General features: G+C 45.7%; 1 protein-coding gene across 12 annotated transcripts in view; it reads right to left on the bottom strand.

The window, feature by feature from the left end:
• Positions 1-21,924, bottom strand: part of HHAT (hedgehog acyltransferase) — a 215,459-nt gene that overhangs the window by 192,598 nt on the left and 937 nt on the right. For all 12 annotated transcript variants that reach the window (XR_010307048.1, XM_064164441.1, XM_064164433.1 and 9 more), the window contains exon 2: positions 11,127-11,264. The gene's annotated coding sequence lies outside the window, so the exon portion shown is untranslated. The remainder of the gene's footprint in view (positions 1-11,126; positions 11,265-21,924) is intronic.

Genomic DNA, 21,924 nt, shown 5'->3' with positions numbered 1-21,924 from the left:
CCCTTCCAACCTAAACCGTTTGTCTTGGTTCTAATTTGAATTTCCAAAGACTCAAATGAATTTGATACAACCAAACAACAATTTATAGAATGCCCTTCCCTCTTCCCCCTTCTTTCCCAAAAGAAAGGAATTAAATGTGCAGAGACAAAAGGTAAGCACACCCAAAAAAATAAATCTCACTTGATTTGGAAGTTAAAAAGAAAAAAATTAACAATAACTTAAAGAGGTATCTGAGGTAGGGAAGTTACAGAGGTATAGGGAAGGGAAAACAAATACAAAATGAGCAAATAAAACCTGATTTTGATGGTGATGGCCACGTGGTAAGACAAAGAGAACCAGGAACGGGATGGTGATGCTGGTAGGCAGGAAGCACAGAGAGTGAGAGAAACAAGAAGTCCCCCTGCTTTTATGGACCTTTAGCCAGGAAGGGGCAGTGGGCTAACCATCACCTGGTAGTGTTCAGACCCACACCTCAGGAGGGGTCAAGACCACCTAGGGTCAGGTTCAAGGCTATTCCCCCTGGAGGGTTAACCCTATACACCGTTCTATGATTCTTTGATTCTATAATTAGTATTTCTCCTCCTTCCTTTGTGTTCTGTCTTAAGATGGAGGCCTGCAAGCAGCTTATGTATGCTGTCCATTTTAGAGGGGACCATTCCTGTCTAAAAATCTCAGTAGTGCAATGACACAAACAACTACAAGTTACAACTCCAGAATGAAACTGCAGAGAACCATCTGAGGTTCCAAACATTCATCTTCAGTTTTCAGAAGCTTTACTGCCTTGCACTTTAAGTTTATTGTGAATGTTTCTCTATCTTTCCTCCCCCTCCCCCACTTTCCAAGGAAAGTGAACAGTGGGGTGGCTACCTGAGCCCATCTGGGTCTGCTGGGGGGAGACTTGAGCATGGGCAGCCGCAAAGGCAAGACGGTGAACTCTGCTGTGTCCTCTTCCTGGCTAGGGAGCAGCTGGGTTTTACAGCTGCATGCACGTACCAGTAAGCAGGAGGGAAGCAGCCACCTTGCTGCTGATTTATAGGCACTGCTTTGGTATGCTTTCCTGGTGCCTGCAGGATTCTGCTGACTTTACACTTGCTTAACTCCCAGTAAGATCAGCAGCAACTTTGCCTTCATTGAGATCAGAATCCCAGAGCCTCCCAGTGAGAATATCAGCAGTCAGTGCCAAACCACTTGGTGTTCTGTGTTTAGAAGGTTCTGCAGGCTGGTGGTGGATACAGCAGAGGAGAGTAATTCAGGGTGTATTTATTGCTGTAGCATGACTCAGACAGGACCATCTAACCTCCCAGTGCTTCAGCTGGGCCAGCTGGGGAAGATAGGCTATGCTGGGTATGAATTCCCATTTGGAAAAGCATATTGAGATGCTTCAGAGATGCAGACAATTGTTTCTACAGAGTTATTGTTCTCTGAAAAGAATCATTATAACTAAGAACTATCAGCTTGAAAAAATAGATTTTGTCTTAGCCTCTGTTCTTGCAATTGAAGTATTTTGTATTGAAGTACATATGAAGTACTGAAGTATCTATGTTCTGAGGAAGCCTCAACGGCATTGTTAGTAACATATTTTCTTTCCTCTTTCTAAAATCCCACTTTTCATTTTCTTTCACTATCCAGTCTCAGGTTATTGAGTACTGACAAATACTATAAACATATCTCAACAGAGAATAAAGTTCTGTCTAGAGCCATCTCACTCCCTCCAACATGTTGAACTAAGAAAGCTAAAAAAGAAGCAGGGGTGGGAGAAGACAGAGAGAAATGAGAAACATTTCCAAACATAACATAAAAGGTCTTGCCTTAAGACCATGGATTTCCTTTTAGGTACTTTAAAAGAATGTGTCTTTAGTTCTCTTTGGCTGTGTGACCAGCAGTTGTGGGGTGTGTCTGTGGTTTTCTTCTCTTCACAGTAACTCTTTTGTTCAGATACTGCAGCCAGTTTATGGAAAGAGGTGGAATGTTTATGTAACTTACTTTGCTTTAGACAAGAAATGAAGGGGGGGAAAAAGAGCCTGGTGGAGGAAGGCCAGTCAAAACAGGATTTTTCTTCCTTTCTGGACACAGATGTTGGGTGGGAAAAAAAAAAAGCCAGCTCTGTCTTCATGTTAAGCTAAACAACATTTCCATTTTTAGACACGGTTTTAATTAAGTAGGTCAGAAAAAAACAAAATCACCCACTGGATTAGTGCTGTGATTTACTTGGTTCAAAATGTGCCATGCTTGGGAGCTGCTCTGTTGACATGCTTATGACACCATAAACAGAGAAATAGATACATTAGGGTTAGATGATAGCATTCTTGCTGCTGTGTCCCAAACACAGAGTTGGCAAGTGCCGCTAGACTGCAGATGGCGAGTGTCTCTTCAGAACTAGACAGGAGTTCCCTGCCATTTCCAAATTAGCTGAGCTACAAATATGATTTGCAGATTGCAAGCCAAAACAAGGTAGCTGAAAGAACAAACCTTCTTATTTACATGGCCTCACTCCCTGTAGTGCAAAAGCAGACAAATTCAGATCACTGAATTTCTGTCTTATCTATCAAGTACCCTAATGCCTTGCTTCAACTCTCCTTTAATTGCAGTACCTCTCTAAAAACATTAGGGCAAATACAGCTTTTCTAATCAGTCAAAACTTTGATTTCCTGCAAAGATTTTGATTAAATTTGGGGGTAATGACAGATAGTAGCTGAATGTGAGCCAGTAGTGTGCCCAGGTGGCCAGGAGAGCCAATGGCATCCAACTATGTGGCCAGTAGGACAAAGGAGGTTATTCTGCCCCTGGACTCAGCAGGCCACACCTTGAGTCCTGTGTCCAGTTCTGGGCTCCTCAATTCAAGAGAGATGTTGAGATACTGGAAGGTGTCCAGAGAAGGGCAACAAAGTTGGTGAGGGACCTGGGGCACAGCCCTGTGAGGAGAGGCTGAGGGAGCTGGGGGTGTGCAGCCTGCAGAAGAGGAGGCTCAAGGCAGACCTCATTGCTGTCTACAACTACCTGAAGGGAGGCTGTAGTCAGGTGGGAGTTGGTCTCTTCTCTCAGACAACCAGCAACAGAACAAGGGTGTCCCCCTTTCTCAAGTTGTGTCCCGGGGGAGGTCTAGGCTGGATGTTAGGAGGAAGTTGTTGGCAGAGAGAGTGATTGGCATTGGAATGGGCTGCCCAGGGAGGTGGTGGAGTTGCTGTCCCTGGAAGTGTTCAAGAAAAGCCTGAATGGGGCACTGGCTAGGGCTGGATGATCTTGGAGGTCTCTTCCAACCTGGTTGATTCTATGATTCTAAGAAACAGGATCTTTAATGCTTAAATTATCCTCAGATGGGATATTGTGAACTTGCATTTTTTAAGTTGGACCTGACCTGAACTGGGCAGGTGCAACTCACCTGAAGCCAGCACATTTGCATCAAAAATACATTAAAATGAGATTTTGTATTTAAGAAACAAATCTTCAGCTATCATTCAACATCATCACAAAAACAGAACCACAGATTGTACCTGGTTGGAAGAGACCTCAAAGATCTCAACCCAGCACTGAAGGTTCAGTACTAATAATAACCCTAAGTGCCAGGTTCACACCTTCCTCACATAGCAGTGCCACCAGTATGAAACCAAGTCGGCTGCACAAACACCAGTACTGGCAAGACTGAGCAGTAGGGTTTAAATTGAAGTTTTGGTCTTCATTTTAGACATGCACAGTAAAGTTTCACTAAAAGCAACATGGAAACTCTTATAAATAGAAAACAGAATTTAGTTTTGGTGGCTCAAAGCCCCAAGTGAATGCAGTGTTCTCTTAAGCCACAAAAAATACAGAGCTTGAGAGACAGTGAGGAAGCTGACCCTGCCAAAATATTTCAGCCCTGACAGAAAAGTTTCTGGAGGAAGATTCTGTTTCTATAATTATCTGATCTTTTGCCTCACTGAGACCACCAGTTTATTGCATTAAGCCAATAAAGGCTTCCCCAGGTGCCAAGGATATCCAAGATTGTTCGCCTTTGCCCAGTGCCTAGGTGGCAGAGTACTCTTAACCTGTTACCCAACTCAAAAGCCACTCAAGAGCTTTGAAAGGTGGGGCTGCACCAGCATGAGTGAGGCTTCCAGCAACATTATTCAGCTCTAAACCCCTGCTCAAGTGTGCAGAGAGTTTATTTGACCCAAAGGGACAGACCGAGCTGTGATTGCCTTACCTCCTTGCCAACTGCAACAGAATTGCACAAGCATGAGGAGAGTCTGGTCCAATAACAAGTAATTTGCCATATGGAAGCTACTGAGCAGACATCTGCAGGACACCGAAAGTGTTTTTCTATATAGAGCCCTGAGTGCTCCAGTTGTGCATTCCACAGCAACTCAGTTTGCAAAGGGATAAAAATGAATCATTATTTAGGGGGTTGGTTTCTTGGCCTTGAAAACTGAAATCTGAAAACAATTAAACCCCAGTGCCATACCAAATCAGTTATGCAGTCATTCCTGGATTTTCCCATGGAATTTTTACATAAGAATTGGGCTGTATCTGATGCAAACTAACACACACACAAAGAATTGTGCTGGTCAGAGCCAGGCCAACTCACAGATGAGTTTCAGGAGTTTTTCCAAGTGCATGTAAAAATCAGTCAGAGGCATACTGAAACATACAGCTAAAGATTACTAGAAACTCAGTGACAGTTCACCTACTAAAAGCTCTATCATGCCTTACATCTTGACCCTGAGAGATGGGTTTCTGCACTCTCCCATTCAGGCAGAGTTCCCTCTCCAGCCCACGAACGGACACTGGAAATACCTTCCTGTTTCCCTTCAGACACCTTTCAGTTATAGCATTACAAGAGGACAGAGAGGGCCCTGTGCTTTTTCAAGGAATGAGCAACCTTTGATGGTAGGTTGGCCACTGTCCAGGAACACACAACGAAGAGGCTCCCTGCAGCTTTTTCAGCTCTTTGTGTACTTGTATAGCAGCTGGGCAAAATCTGGCCTCACAATGGTGCGTCTGTAACGACACATCTGAATCCAGTCCTAGCATGGAAGGGAAACATCATCCAACTGGAAGTCAAGCTTTGAATTAGATTGGTAGCCTCCAGATATCTGAATCAGCTGCTTCCCCCTTCACTCAGAACACTGCAGCTAATGTTTCTTTATCCTACTAAAAAAAAGCCTAACTGCTTTGAGAGGTGAGGGTTTCTTGCAAACCTTTCAGCACAGTGAAACTTTCATCCATGCAAAAAAAACAAACACGGGAAAAGCAGCATCTTCACCAGGCAACTGAGTCTCTTCAGTTCTTCATTGTAAGTGACCTGCTGCAAACTTCTAGTGGGCAGAGCTGCACAAGAATAGGTCTCCAATTATCTTCTTGCACCCTGTTAGTGCATTTGACTTTAGCCCATTCAGGAGTACCAAAACCCACCATAAAAATCACTAGATACAGTGACAGGTGTTAACAGCTGACTTGTGTAAGAGTCCTGGGCTTGCCCAGATCTGAGATATGGATTCAGTGATGTGGAGTACAAAGTCACTGTGGTGGTCTGGAAATAAATAAATAAACAATTGAAGGCTTAGAATCACAGAATCAGTCAGGGACGGAAGGAACCACCAGGATCATCTAGTTCCAGCCCCCCTGCCATGCACAGGGACACCCTACCCTACATCAGGCTGCCCACAACCTCATCCAGCCTGGCCTTAAACACCCCCAGGAATGGTGCCTCAAACACCTCCCTGGGCAACCCATTCCAGGCTCTCACCACTCTCATGCTGAACAACTTCCTCATCTCCAGTCTGAAGCTCCCCATCTCCAGCTTTGCTCCATTCCCCCCAGTCCTGTCACTACCTGATAGCCTACAAAGTCCCTCCTCAGCTTTTTTGTAGGCCCCCTTCAGATACTGAAAGGTCACCTGGGAGCCTCCTCTTCTCCAGACTGAACAGCCCCAACTCCTCAGTCTGTCCTCACAGCAGAGCTGCTGCAGCCCTCTGATCATCCCTGTGGCCCTTCTCTGGACTCGCTCCAGCACGTCCACATCCTTCTCATAATGGAGGCTCCAGAACTGGATGCTTTCCAGTTTGGACCTCTTACAGTTAACTCAAAGCTTTTCTTTCATTGAGCCAAATGTAGCCATAATTTTCACTGCATTAATCTCTAGAGTTCAAATCCCTTTTTGGTTTTTTCCACTATGACACTTTGGATGTGAGATGATAAGTGTTAATATTCATTATTCTACAAAGCTATAAATATCCTGAGGTATAGCAACTCACTGGAGAGGACACGACCAAAATGATTTCCTGAGCCCTGCGCTTACATTCAGGCTTTCATCGCAGGCACTGTTTTTCAGGTGCTGAAATGCTCTTGTTATTTTGGCAGCGAAGCTTCACTCGTGTTTATTTTAATGGGTACATGTAAAGTTAAATTAAAATAGTCAGTCAAACTTTCCAGTTCACAGTAGGCAATTTGCACACACACACTGATGTTCAGCCTAGACACCATTATCCCGGTGCAGCGCGGGAAGAAAAGCAGTCACTGCAGAAGCTGCTGGAGTTTCCCTACCGAATTTCTCCTACAGACATATTTTCTAGCAAGATCTGACTTGCAAAGCGTTTTCCCATCTGAGGCCTGCCAGATTTTGGGGGCAATGATGAACAAAGGTCTTACCACCTTTGTAACACTAAACAGCATTTAGTCTCTTTCATGAACTCGATCGCCTGAGATGGTCCACACCCTCTGCATTCCTGTGTTGCATACTAACAGCCTCTTTTTAATTGCAAGGTGTGGCATTTCTGGACAAGAGAGAGATAATCCTCCAGACCTGTGTGATTTACATTTGCTCTAAACTTTCTCCTTTCTCTGAAACGGCAAAGGTTAAACCTCATCAACAAAATCCCTATCTTATGGCCACACTTTGATGCCATTTATTATTCTCATTTACTAATGATTAAGTGGAAGTGTTCTGAGCACAGAGGATTCAGATCTAAAACCTGGGAGGTATTTGGATCTAGAAGTTCCATTCATGCTGGTATCTGTTACAAAACACAACCATCTGCAAAATGAAAACTTCAAGAGGAGCCCTTATTAGCATGTTACTTTAAACCATGCTCGACTGCAGCTGTCTTGATGAATTCTTGATTAGAGAGAACAAGAGCGAAAGCACTGAGCTTCTTACATAAAACACAGCCAGAAGACATGCTGGCAAACAGTGATTTCAGCTCCTTCAGCTGGAAGAGCAGTGTTGCCTGGATGTGCATGCTAACCTTGGGCTGTACAGCCACCCCAGAACGCCCCAGCAGAAGCCTGGGAGGCTCCACCTCTGCAGGACAAGCTGCACGGAGCTGCAAAGGAGGCGTGAGAGGTGCTCAAGTCCCCATTGTGAAGGAACGATGCAAAGCTGAGAGAGCTTTGGTGCTAGCTTTGCTGGAGCTATTAGCTAAAGCACACCTCACCTGTGGCTGCCCAGCACAGGAGAGGACCACTTCCCGCAGAAGGGTGGCCAACACTCCTCCAGGGCTGGTGTCCACTTCCTCACCTCCACCCAAGTCTTAACTACAGTCCTTCCCACATCCCACAGTTTCAGGAAATCCAGAAAGTCCCAGCCCTGGTCTTCCTTCAGCTGCACACGCTTCCTCCCTACCTATCTCTGAAATACCTCTCCTGTTCAAGGCTTAGCACTTGCTGCCATCTTCCCAGAACAGAGGTAAAAAAACCAACCTCACCTCCATCCTCTCGGGTCTCAGAAATGCCTGCTAAGCATCACCCTTCCCTGGGATACAGCAGTGTGGGCAACACTTGACTAACAACTAGTGCTGGAGAGGGACTTATCTGTGGCAAGTTGTGACCCTGACAACACACAGAGGTGACAAAGCTCCTCAGTCTGTAACAAAGCCTTTAAGAGGAGAGAAAACCAAACAAATAACAACAAACCACCAGCACCAGAAAAACAGGACTGAAGCAGTCGGAGGCCAAGTTGATGACTTGGCCATGGTGTAACACACACTGCACTTACACACGCACATCTCAGCGCCATGCTTGGTGTCTCTGACCCCAGCTCTCTCAGGAGCACCTGCTAGAGGTAGCAGGAGACTCCCCCAGGCACCCACATCACCACTGGGCTACAGAAAGCCAAAACTCAACATCAGGCCCTCTGAAGGGATTTTCTAACAGAGTTTTAAAAGCCATTGTACTGGGTGTCCATAGCAGGCTGCTGGAGGGGGCATCTTCAGGACCAGCCTCTGTGGGAGTGGCTGGGGCTGCCTTATGCCAGATAGTTCAGCACATCCATCACAGGGCACAGGTGAGACCTGCAGCCAAGATCTGTGTCCAGTTCTGGAGCCCCTATTACAAGAAGGATATGGATATGCTGGAGTGTATCCAGAGAAGGGCCACAAGGATGATCAGAGGGCTGGAGAACCTCTCCTATGGAGAGACCCTGGGAAAGTTGGGGCTGTTCAGTTTGGAAAAGAGAAGGCTCTGAGAAGATCTTATTGTGGCCTTCCAGTATCTGAAAGGGCCTACAAGAAAACTGGAGAGGGACTTTTTAGGATGTGAGGTAGTGATAGGACTAGGGGGAATGGAGCAAAACTAGAAGTGGGTAGATCAGATTGGATGTCAGGGAAATGTTCTCCATCATGAGTGTGGTGAGACCCTGGAACAGGTTTCCCCCAGAGGTGGTGGAAGCCTCATCCCTGGATGTTTTTAAGGCCAGGTTGGATGAGGCTCTGAGCAACCTGATCTAGTGTGAGGTGTCCCTGCCCATGGCAAGGGTGTTTGGGCTAGGTGATCTTTGAGGTCCCTTCCAGGCCTGACAATTCTATGATGCAATTATTCTATGAAGATGGTGGCACCTGAGGGTCAGAGAGGAAGGAGATGCTGCAGGCACCAAAGCAGAGATTCCCCCTAGGGAAGATCATGGTGGAGAACGGTGTTCCCCTGCAGTCTGCAAAGAGACCATGGCAGAGAAGTTCATGAAAGGCTGCAGCTCATAGAGAGAACCTGTTATGGGCTGACTATAACTCCTCACTTCCCATCTCCTGCACCAGTCAGAGGAGAAGAGATAGAGGAGTTGGGAGTGAAGTTGTGCCTGAAAAAAAAGACAGAGGGAAAGGTTTTTTTCTTACTACCCATTCTAGTTTGGTTATAATTTTTTTTTTCTCCAAGTGAAAGCTGCTTTGCCTGTAACTGTAATTGGTAAGTAATCTCCCTGTATTTATCCTGACCATTAAGCTTTTCTTCATGTTATTTTCTCCTCCTGACCTGCTGAGGAATGGGAGAGAGAGCACAACCAGGAGGACATTTGGCCATGGTCAGCCCACAGCCATCATAAATTGGACCAACCACAGAAGAGAAAAAAAGAGAGATGAGCACAAGAAGAGAGCTCTGTGGTTCAGACCTGGTGCTCATGAATTGGGCCATTATGATGAGGATTGCTCTGGATACAAAGCCCCACTTTAACATGCGCTCATCATGAGGTTGAATTTGTGGGTTTGGAAGTTAGTTATGTGCAAGGGAAAAGCTATGCCTGCCTGTTGCCCAGGCACAGCATTCTTGAACGGAACAGAATCTTTCCTGAAGCAGTCCAGAGAAAGTCTACTGGAGGACAGGTCATGAAATAAATTGGTAATCTGAAGCATAACTGGGAAAATGGCAGAGAGAAAATCTGTTTTGGGGCTGCTAAGTACAAAATACTGGAGTAGGTTTTAGCTTATAGTTTTCTAACTAGTGTAAGTACAAAATATTGGAGTGGGGTTTAGCTCATAGCTTTCTAACTAGTGTAAGTACAAAATATTGGAGTGGGGTTTAGCTCATAGCTTTCTAACTAGTGTAAGTACAAAATATTGGAGTGGGGTTTAGCTCATAGTTTTCTAACTAGTGTAAGTACAAAATACTGGAGTGGGGTTTAGCTCATAGCTTTCTAACTAGTGTAAGTACAAAATACTGGAGTGGGGTTTAGCTCAGTTTTCTAACAGTGCAAGTACAAAATATTGGAGTGGGGTTTAGCTCAGTTTTCTAACTAGTGTAAGTACAAAATATTGGAGTGGGGTTTAGCTCAGTTTTCTAACAGTGCAAGTACAAAATATTGGAGTGGGGTTTAGCTCATAGCTTTCTAACTTGTGTAAGTACAAAATATTGGAGTGGGGTTTAGCTCATAGCTTTCTAACTAGTGTAAGTACAAAATACTGGAGTGGGGTTTAGCTCATAGCTTTCTAACTAGTGTAAGTACAAAATACTGGAGTGGGGTTTAGCTCATAGCTTTCTAACTAGTGTAAGTACAAAATATTGGAGTGGGGTTTAGCTCATAGCTTTCTAACTAGTGTAAGTACAAAATACTGGAGTGGGGTTTAGCTCATAGTTTTCTAACTAGTGTAAGTACAAAATATTGGAGTGGGGTTTAGCTCATAGCTTTCTAACTAGTGTAAGTACAAAATATTGGAGTGGGGTTTAGCTCATAGCTTTCTAACTAGTGTAAGTACAAAATACTGGAGTGGGGTTTAGCTCATAGCTTTCTAACTAGTGTAAGTACAAAATACTGGAGTGGGGTTTAGCTCATAGCTTTCTAACTAGTGTAAGTACAAAATATTGGAGTGGGGTTTAGCTCATAGTTTTCTAACTAGTGTAAGTACAAAACATTGGAGTGGGGTTTAGCTCATAGTTTTCTAACTAGTGTAAGTACAAAATATTGGAGTGGGGTTTAGCTCATAGTTTTCTAACTAGTATATGTGTTGGCAGAGGCAGCGCTCCTTTGTCCTTTCCACTTCGGACTCCTTTTGCCTGATTTCCAACTCAACAGCTTAAGAATGCTAGGCAATCACATAAACCACCTTTGCACTGTGGCTGAATGCAGCAGAAAAGTTATTAATGGCAAAAGAAGCAATGCAAAATGCAGATCATTTCTAGACATAGCCCATGCAAAAAGTAACTTGCCATAACACAGCCCTGAAAGGCACTACTAGCAAAGTATCCTGGCATGTTACAGCATCCTCCCAACTTGTACACAAGCTGCTTTATTGCTGGTGTCAGTTTACTCTATTCCCAGGAATAAATGAATGGTGAGATTTTTATGGATGGGTTGCCTGGCTTTCCCAGTGCATGTTCTGGGACATCATTAATGATGGGTAAGACAAAGCTCTTTTTTTCCCTTCTCTCTCTCTCTCCTTCCTCCTCACCTCTCCCCGAGTTTCTTTCTAGCCTGTTATCAGCTGATCTGCAGAAGCTGTAGAAAGATATGTGGTTCCTCATGAAGTGATTCATGGATAGGCAACTGCTTCAACTTCCTCTTGGAGCCAGCAGCAGTGAGCTAGGGCCTGGGGAGGATCAACAGTATTACCAGTATTGTGCACTCTGCCAAGACCCAATTACCTCAGCTTCTCTAAGCCTCATCTTTACACCCCAAAAGCAACACTTGGAAGAAAACGAATGAATATACAAAACCCACTTGCAAACTTTAGATCATGAAGAAGTTTCTGGGTGAAACTTATAAAACAATAAGGTGACCTTATTGTGGTCTGCCAGAATTTGAAGGCAGCCTACAAAAAAGTTGGGGAGGGACTTTTTAGGCTATAAGGGAGTGACAGGACTAGGAGGAATGGAGCAAAGCTGGAGGTGGGGAGATTCAGACTGGATGTGAGGAGGAAGTTGTTCAGCATGAGAGTGGTGAGAGCCTGGAATGGGTTGCCCAGGGAGGTGGTTGAGACCCCGTCCCTGGAGGTGTTTAAGGCCAGGCTGGAAACGGCTCTGGCCAACCAGATCTAGGGTAGGGTGTCCCTGTGCATGGCAGGGGGGTTGGAACTAGATGATCCTTGTGGTCCCTTCCAACCCTGACTGATTCTATGAAAAAAAAACCTCACTGAAACTCAGAATGACAGTCCTTGGAAGTAAAACTGCTTCCAGTTCCAGTTCCTCCAGCTTCACCTGCTTCTCGTCCTTGATACAGCACAAAATCCTGTGAGAAGCTTTATTTCTGCTCAGGAACTGCTCATGTTACTAATGTGCATAATCTGGATGCAAAAAGTCATCAAGACATTAGAGCATTCTTGAACCATATCTTGTCATTTTCATTGCAGGAAGCACAGGAAAAGAAAAAGTAAGGAGTTTTATGCAAAAAGCTGACTTCTTTCATCAGTGCTGCATGGAGTGAGCTTGAAATGCTAAGTTTGCCAGGGAAGACACATTTAGCCAATTTGTTTGTCAGGACCCTCTGGTAACATAGCAGAGGAAAAGGGAATTATTAATAAAAATGTTCAGAAAGTTGTGCTTCTGTGGCTGCAGAGGGACTAACCCATACATATGGAAAAGCACCATTAGGGAGAAGACCACCTTAAAGAAAACCAAAGGAAGAGTAACACGAAACTGATGGTGAAATAAAGAAGGGAAATGGAAGCTCTAAAGCAAAGCTACTTGTGCGTGACTTCAGCCAGAGGAGGGAGAAGCAAATTTCAGAGAGTCATGTCTCAATCCATGACCTAGTTATTGCACACTTCTCTCCTCTGACTGAATCCTTCCATGCCTTGCACAGGCTGCACAGATGGGCACAGTCCAATGCCAGGAGTTTTAACAAAGCCAAGTGCAGGGTTCTACACTTTGGCCACAACAACCCCAAGCAACACTACAGGCTGGGGACAGAGTAGCTGGAGAGCAGACAGGCAGAGAGGAACCTGGGGGTGCTGGTAGATAGTAGCTGAACATGAGCCTGCAGTGTGCCCAGGTGGCCAGCAGAGCCAATAGCATCCTGGCCTGCATCAGGAGCAGTGTGGCCAGCAGGACAAGGGAGGTTATTCTGCTCCCAGACTCAGCACTGCTCAGGCCACACCTTGAGTGCTGTGTCCAGTTCTGGGCTCCTCAATTCAAGAGAGATGTTGAGGTACTGGAAGGTGTCCACAGGAGGGCGCCAAAGCTGGTGAGGGGCCTGGAGCACAGCCCTGTGAGGAGAGGCTGAGGGAGCTGGGGGTGTGCAGCCTGCAGAAGAGGAGGCTAGTTGCACCATTGTACTGTCAAGAGCCATCCTAAATAGTCCTTTGCTTCACTGGTGTCTTTGTGTTGCTGTTTTCTCTCCGTATGTTACTTCATAAATTCACTTTTTTATTTGTTTGGAAATTTTTGTTTTGTTTCCTTGTTTGTTTTTTTTTTGGGGGGGGTTGTCTTTTTTGTTTTGGATTTGTTGTTGTTCTTGTTTGTTTGCTGCCATTTCCAGTGATCAAAATAAGGAGAGAATAAATAGCCATTAAACCAGTATAGCCTTTCTTTGGGCAGATGACATTGAATTTCTGTGGTTAGACTCATCATGTCATTTCCTGCTCCAGCTTTTGACCCTCCATGTGGTGCTAGCATCACAGAGCAGTCCTGCACCCGAGTTGGCACAGTCCCAAGTACAACTCCAGGCTGGGTGGGGAATGGCTGAGAGCAGCCCTGAGGAAAAGGACCTGGGGGTCTGGGCTGATGAAAAGCTCAACAGGAGCCGGCAGTGTGAGTGCAGCCCAGACAGCAACCCTGTGCTGGGCTGCAGCAAGAGCAGTTTGGCCAGCAGGGCAAGGGAGGGGATTCTGCCCCTTTGCTCTGCTCTCCTCAGACCCCACCTGGAGTACTGTGTGCAGTTCTGGAGCCCCCAACACAAGAAGGACATGGAACTGTTGGAGCCAGCCCAGAAGAGGCCACCAAGATGCTCAGAGGGCTGCAGCAGCTCTGCTATGAGGACAGGCTACAGGAGTTGAGGCTCTGCAGCCTGCAGAAGAGAAGGCTTCAAGGAGACCTTATAGTGGCCTTCCAGTATCCAAAGGGGGCTACAGGAAGGCTGGGGAGGGATTATTGACAAGATCTTGTAATAACAGAACAAGGGGGAATGGATTTAAACTGGCAGAGGGGAGATTCAAACTAGATGTTAGGAAAGGGTTCTTTGCAGTGAGGGTGGAGAGACACTGGCACAGGTTGCCCAGGGAGGCTGTGGCTGCTTCCTTCCTGGAGGTGCTCAAGGCCAGGTTGGATGAGTCCTTGAGCGACTTGTTTTAGTGGGAGGTGTCCCTGCCTATGGCAGGGGGTTAGAACTGATTGAGCTTTGAGGTCCCTTCCAACCTAAACCATTCTATGATTCTATAATTCTCCAGGTAAATGTTAGTGACAGCTGAGTACAACAGGAGGTAGATACAGATTCAGCCCGAGGCTTAAGGTCAGTCTCTGCTCTGACTCGAATCCATAGTCTTCTATCTCTGCAGCCTGGGTTTAGGTGTTAAGCACTGCAGCTGGTGCCAGTGGAAGGAAATGCAGTTTGGTTGTAACACAGAAAGCAATACACTGCTTTCTTTACTGAAGTAAATTCACAGGCTGAGGCCAGGAAAAAAGATATTCCTCTATTCAAGTCACATTAGTGGACTATTTTCTACTGGATCAGGATCAAAGATTGTAAAGCAGATATTGCTTAATACAGAGAAGGATGTGGGACGAACAAACTCCAGAGTGAACAGTCATAATGACCCTTGCTTTAAGGAACCCAGAGACAAGACAGAACAAGGACAGAGCTCCAGGAAAGAGCGCAGCAAATGTGTGCACACATGTGCATGTCCTCCAACAAGTTACACCCAACCTCTTGGCACACCAAGCAGAACCTACTGCTGCCTGCAGGCAGCTGACTTCAGAGAGGTTTCAGGTTCCCCTTCAGAGAAAATGACAGCATAGCAACTACAGAGCTACACGCACAGCTTTCTCACCCAGAGCTATCACAACCCCAAGTGCCTGGTGTTGATCCCAGCACTTCTAGATTTTCTGAATTCCCTGCTTACTGAAGGGTGAAATTAGACTCACACTCAACTCCCAGCTTGAAGAAAGCAGGTTGGAGCAGGTAACGGAGGGTATGGTGCACAGAGAATAAAAGCAGATGATGGTGGGTGAAGAGAAATATATTCCAGCAACACAGACTTTGTTGTGGCAAAATTCAGACTCAGAATTTGCATATGGAAATTCTTTATGAAGGTACTCTTATTAACAACCCGAATTGCACTTTTAAGAGACTACAGCGCTTAGAGAGGCAAATGAGCTCTGTCAAAACAGGAACAGCTCTAAGTGATTCCCCAAAGCAGTATCAGGGCATGCACTGTGGCAGACTTCCTCCATATTCTGGCACTGGCTAGGGAAATTATGGAGATGTTTCTTTTCTGCTTTGAAGCAGAAGGTCTGGCAACAGTTCTTGTCCAGCAATGTGGAGTTTAAAAGAACACGAGACAAAGCTGTGTTAATGTGAAATGAACAAAAAAAAGAGTTAAGAATGGAGTTCAGACACCACTGAATCACCTCCATTTTTTTTCAGCTTCAAAAGCACAAGAGTTGAGGTGCTCATATCTCTTTAACAGCTTCTGAGCATGATAGAGATTTTAGGAGTAACACAGCAGGGGCAGAAGGGCACACCTATGGAGTCATCTACAATAGTGTGCTGCTCCCAAGGTGCATTTTCCTCTCAGAGCACCTTTGGGTGCTGTGTAGTCACACTTCTGGAAGCCTCATCCATTCTCACCCAGCCCTAGCCAATCAACTAGACCATGGCACTAAGTGCCCTATCCAGCCTTTTCTTGAACACCTCCAGGGATGGCGACTCCACCACCTCCCTGGGCAGCCCATTCCAATGCCAGTCACTCTGCCAACAACTTCCTCCTAACATCCAGCCTAGACCTCCCCCAGCACAACTTGAGACTGTGTCCCTTGTTCTGTGCTTGATGGAACTACATGGCTGCTACAGAAAGTAACAATCTCTTTTGTGAAGCTACAGCAGAAGGCTCAGAGAGAGGAGACCTGATGGTGCTTCAGCAAGACCCAGAGTAAGCAGCAGGGCAGATTCTAGGAGAGGTATTTTATACACACAGGATTCACTGCATTTATTACAGAGACTGTTTCAGGGCCTGTAGCCATGCAGTGTGGGGACAGCACTGAAGCACTGCGGGTAGCTCTCCTGAGCCTACAGGGAGCATAGCTCAGATTCTTGCTCTTTCAGTTCTTGCTTTTTTAAATTTCAGCAGTGCTCTTGTGTACTGCTTTATGTTCTCAGGCTGCAAAGCAGCATTCTCTACTGTAAAAAAAAAACCAGTCTGCTTAAATACATACTTTTCTTAGCAGATATTTTTTCTCATTAAATTAATGAACGTAGAGTATGATCCAATGACACTCACTACTGCCGAATCCATCAGCACTCTTTGTGTTTTGGTGGACATATTTTCCTTATAAAAACAGTTCTGCTGCTATAGGAAAGGCTCAAAGAAGTGTCAGAAAGCTGACTGACAGACTGTACAGGCAAAGCAGAGAGCCTGATTGTGTTCAGGGGTTGTCAAGTGCACAAAGTAAACAAAAGAATAGATCTATGCAATTTTTCCGTACAAATCTCTTTCAACTACAACTCTTATTTTAGATGTTACTTGTGAAAGCAAGCACAACACAATGACAGTGTGTTTTAAATGTTAAAAGTCTCATTAGTTTTGACAAATATGTTTGATAAATGTTATTATAACTATCAGAGGCTTAAATCCTAAACAACAATGTGTTTTCAGCTGTTTGAAAGGTATGGCTTCCTAAAACTACCACAATCATTTAAGAATCATAATGGGTTATTGTAATGCCCTGAGTTTCTCCATCCTTTAAACCTTGCTTCAAGCTCTTCCCCCATATTATCTCTGTTAAATGGTCAGTAGCCTTCCTATCCCATGCACAACCAGGGTAGAGTAGTAGGATATTCCATAATACCTGCTCAGCTTGCATGTTCCTGCTTGAGGAAGCCTCTTTGAATGCAAATATCTGGGTAAAGTACACTCAGTTTTTGCAGAAATCATCACCACCACCCACCCTGAACAGCAGTGCTTAGACAACTCCTTGCAACACAGAGTGCCTGCAGGGCTACCAGAGCCACCCTTCCAAACAGGGATTTACTGACCTGTCCTCCCAGGGACTCTCAATCCAAGGGAGCAAGAAAACCAGCTGCATTTGTGGGGTAGATTTTAAATGGCTCTTTCTGACAGTGTGATGCAGCTCTGTGCCGCAAGTGCATCTGACAGATATTGGACCCAGGGGAGAATCAGCTTTGAGAAAAAAAACCTTACCCAGGATATTTTTCCTCATTTTTACTTCATTGTCTGCATTTATTCTAGCTCCTGGGGTGGATCATTTTCCTTAGCCAAACAGTAGACAAAAGGAGGGGAAAAAGGAGGAGAGAGGTACAGTGCAGTGAGTGGACAGACAAAGCACTGGAGGGGAGAGTGCATCTTAGTGGCACAAAGCAGCTTCCTTCCCATGAGCTGCAGAAGGCAGCACAGGTTTTGCTGCAGGATTCATCCAGCTTGTGCTGTGGGGTGGGGGTAGCCCCATGGGCAGCTTTGCTGTGAGCAAGGTGGAGAGGAGCTCCCTATGCCTGCGACTACCATGGCGAAGGTGCCTGGGCAGAGAAAGATTTCCACAAGGTTTGCAACCTCTTGTGCAGCTCAACCAGTACCACTGCCAGGGGCCTTAATCACAGAATCAAGCAGGCTGGAAGAGACCTCCAAGATCAGCCAGTCCAACCTAGAACCCAGCCCTAGCCAGTCAACCAGACCATGGCACTAAGTGCCCCAGCCAGGCTTTGCTTAAACACCTCCAGGGACAGTGACTCTACCACCTCCCTGGGCAGCCCATTCCAATGCCAATCACTCTCTCTGGCAACAACTTCCTCCTAACATCTAGCCTAGATCTCCCCCAGCACAACTTGAGACTGTGTGCCCTTGTTCTGTTGATGCTTGCCTGGCAGAAGAGACCAACCCCACCTGGCTACAGCCTCCCTTCAGGTAGTTGTAGACAGCAATGAGGTCTGCCCTGAGCCTCCTGTTCTGCAGGCTGCACACCCCCAGCTCACTCAGCCTCTCCTACCAGGGATGTGCTCCAGGCCCCTCAAAGCTTTGTTGCCCTTCTCTGGACTTGTTACAGTACCTCAACATCTCTCTCGAATTGAGGGGCCCGGAACTGGACACAGTACTCAAGGTGTGGCCTGAGCAGTTCTGAGTATGCACCAATGCTCCCACAATGCAGCTTTGCCATTTGATAGAGATGAAAAAGTAGTGAAATATGAAGTGTTTGCACCCACACCCTTCTCCTTGGTAACTCACTGCTCACACACAGCCCTTCCAGTGCCGGGACAAGAGAGGCTGGCACCATGTGCCTCAATTCCTGTACATCAGGAAGAATTTGCCCTGTGTCCCACTCACACCCTCCTACTAGCCAGAGAGAGCTGCACTGCTTTGTGACTCATGCTGGACAGCCACCCCAGTGACCACTGGCACCTGGGTTTAGGTGACTGCACTTGTAGAATGGCTACACTTAAAAACATTGAGGACTCCTATATTTGCAACTCACTTGTATTCAAATTATTTTTCACTTTAAATGTGGAGTGATATATTTACAGCATCACAGGATATCAGGGGTTGGAAGGCACCCAAGGAAATCATTGAGTCCAAACCCCTGCCAGAGCAGGACCACACAATCTAGCACAGATCACAGAGGAACGCATCCAGACAGGCCTTGAAAGTCTCCAGGGAGAGAGACTCCACAACCTCTCTGGGGAGCCTGTTCCAGTGCTCTGCAATCCTCACAGTAAAGAAGTTCCCCTTTGTTTTGAGGTGGAACCTCCTGTGCTGCAGCTTCCATCCATTGTTCCTTGTCCTATCCCAGGGAGCAAGTATTTATTTTCATTTTATTTTGTATTTTTCTGGTTCTGCATGGAATTCAGATTTAGGCAACATGCAACGGAATGTGTCAAGGTATCTGAAGGCTCAAAACGCACAATTCCAATACTATAATACAGCTCTTTGTTATGCTAATTATTTCTTTCCAGCTGCTCCCGCAACGAGCACCAGCCCGACCTATCAAAGGGGGGAAAAAACCTCTAGGCAAGCTTTCTGCTGCAAGGTGCCTTACACCTCTGTGCTCGAGAGGCAAGCTGGGTCTCTCCCGGCACCTGTAAGCCAAAGCTGAGAGGTAAAAGAAAACAATTTAATATTGCAGCTTCGCTCTCACTGGGAACACAAACAAGGAATTAAAAAGTGACACCCTCTTGACAGCCGGGTTGCCATGATTTGCATTCTTCTCCCAGGCCTCCCTCCTCCTCCTCCACATGCATCTTCTCACCACTTCTGGGCAAAGTGGAAAAATGAGGCAGTGTGGGAAAACATCCAGTCAAACCTCAGAGACTCCACTGAGGCTCTGCTTTTGGCACCCACCAAAGGCTGTGCTGTGTGATCTCGAAGGATTTTTCAGTACGCAGGTGGCAGATTCATGACAGCAGAAAAATTCTGTGGCTGCATTATTTAAATTGTTTCCAAATAACAATTAAAAAATATTTCTTACATTCAAAATTCAAAGAACTGCCCGTGTTGACTTTCTATTATTTATGTTGCTACTCAGTTAAAAGAGAGTTTGTCTTGTCCCTGCGTTTCTAGAGCCCGGAAAGATATTTTATTGATAGCACGCGGAAATATTCAAAGGGGAAGAAAAAGGATCTCTGGCAGCTGGGAAGGGACTAGCAGCCTGAGAGGCTCAGAAGACCACTGGGAATGTCAGGCAGGCTTGTTAGCAGCATATCTTATTTATAATGGCCACCAGTGAAATACCTGAAAAGCTGACATTACACTACCATCCTTGAGCCTCAGAATTAGCAAGGGGTGCTTTCAGCAAGTGGATAATTTCAGACAACAAAACCCCTTGTCTCAGCCTGCATGCAGAATGAGGCAAATGATGTGACAGCAACTCATACCCTCCTCACATTTTAAGAATTTTGTTCCTGGCTGTGATGACTTTGCAGATTATTTTAATGTTTCAGTATCAGACCTATTCTGCTGCTAAGGTAGGTTTCAGGGGTGCATTAATGCTACGCACCTTACTTCTCATCACAAGCACAACATTCAATTGGCCACAATTATGCTAACTAGCCTGCTGGGAATCCAAAATCCAACCTGCTGCACAGAAGAAGGGGTCAAAGATGGAATAATATACATTCAGCCTCTGCAGGTACAATGGAGGCTACTCAAGATGTAAAAATTAGTCAATCTGTATTTTAAGGATAATAAAAGTAATGATGATGATGAGGGCACTGGAGGGCATGTCTCATGAAGAGAGGCTGAGGGATCTGGGGCTGCTCAGTCTGGAAAAGAGAAGACTGAGAGGAGATTTAATAAATGTTTATAAACATCTGAGAGCTCAGGGTCAGGAATGAGGGGACAGGCTCTGCTCACTTGCTCCCTGGAACAGGACAAGGAACAATGGATGTAAGTGGCAGCACAGGAGGTTCCAGCTCAACACAAGGAGGAACTTCACTGTAAGGGTCACAGAGCACTGGAACAGGCTCTCCAGAGAGGTTGTGGAGTCTCCTTCTCTGGAGACTTTCGAGGCCTGTCTGGATGTGTTCCTCTGATTTGTGCTGGATGGTGTGGTCCTGCTCTGGCAGAGTCTGTGTGGACTCAATGATCTCCTTGGGTGCCTTCCCACCCCTGATATCCTGTGAGCCTGTGATATTAATAGGAATGAAGCAATCCACATCTCATGGGTTGCTTTAGTCCTACCTATTGAGACTCACAGAAAATGAATTTGAGGAAAATAACACATTGAAAGTACACTGCACTCAGAGGGTAGCAACACTTGCTGTACATACACTGCCTGATGATTTGTAATATAAAGGGTAATTCCATTTTGAGCCAAAGCCACACAACTTTATTCAAGGGAATAAACAACCCTCAGCAGTCATATGGCTAAGAGGATGTGGCTGGTAAGAAATAAGTATAGAGGATTTCATCCTGAAAGAGTGATGGAGGCAAAAACAAAACCAAAAAAATAAAATTACAAGGGGTTTTTAGGGTCGATGGAGGAATAGAGCACAGACTTTACATATATACTGAGAGACAGAAATTATTTTGGAGTCAGGGAATAAAAGTGGATTTTAAAATAATTTGCTGCTCAACTCCAACTCCCACTGGCAGAGGCTTTCTCTAACTAGAAGGGTAAATAGAGAGTAGCTGGTTCCACACTGTATGAGGTGGAGGAGGGGGATTGCCCTTTGAAACTCATGCTGATTAAGATAATGAGGTGGGAGGGAGAAGACAAAACCAATAATAACGAAAGGAGACGGTAGTCAGCTCATGCCAGCTGACAGTCTGAACAATGGGCTACAAAAAGACTTCAAAACATCAGCCAGCAAACTTCAGAGGGCATTTAACACCGGGCACAGCTCACATGTGAAAAAGCTGTATTAAAAATACAAGGCATTGAGGGAACAGCGGCAGCAACGCTGTGGCTTCCCACAGACGTGCAGCTGTGACAGGGCAAGCAGCAATGGGTCTAAGTTGCAGCACAGGAGGTTCCACCTCAACACAAGGGGGAACTTCTTTACTGTAAGGGTCACAGAGCACTGGCACAGGCTGCCCAGAGAGGTTGTGGCGTCTCCCTCTCTGGAGACTTTCAAGGCCTGTCTGGATGCATTCCTCTGTGATCTGTGCTAGATTGTGTGGTCCTGCTCTAGCAGGGGCCTGGACTCGATGATCTGCTTGGGTCCCTTCCCACCCCTAATATCCCGTGAGGCTGTAACAGCTGCGGGGCAGTTTCTAATGAAGGAGGCCATGGCCACCAACCCTTCCCTCTCCTGTGCAGCAGCCAGGGGCTTTAGCCGCTGCGGGAGGCAGACGCAGACCACAGTGCAGAGAACTGAGCCCGGCAGGGTGTCCCACGGGGAAAGTACCACCGCAGGAGGTAGCACTAAATGGACTGAAGTTGAGCAGCCAGACCGTTTATCTCCTTCCTGCAGTCCTAGGATGACAGATTAGAGGCTCTCTGCAGTAAATCGGAGAATGCTATTGTGTTCATTAAGAAGAATTACTAGCCACGGAAGAGAAGTTATTTTTCAAAGTCAGTACCTCCCTGGTTCGAGGCTTTGGGTTTTTTTCCATTCACTGTGCCTACTTCTGAGTGTATACAAACTACCTA

This window comes from Pogoniulus pusillus, chromosome 25 (assembly GCF_015220805.1).
Source record: "Pogoniulus pusillus isolate bPogPus1 chromosome 25, bPogPus1.pri, whole genome shotgun sequence".
NCBI lineage: Eukaryota > Metazoa > Chordata > Aves > Piciformes > Lybiidae > Pogoniulus > Pogoniulus pusillus.
This window is presented reverse-complemented; position numbering and strand designations above follow the sequence as displayed.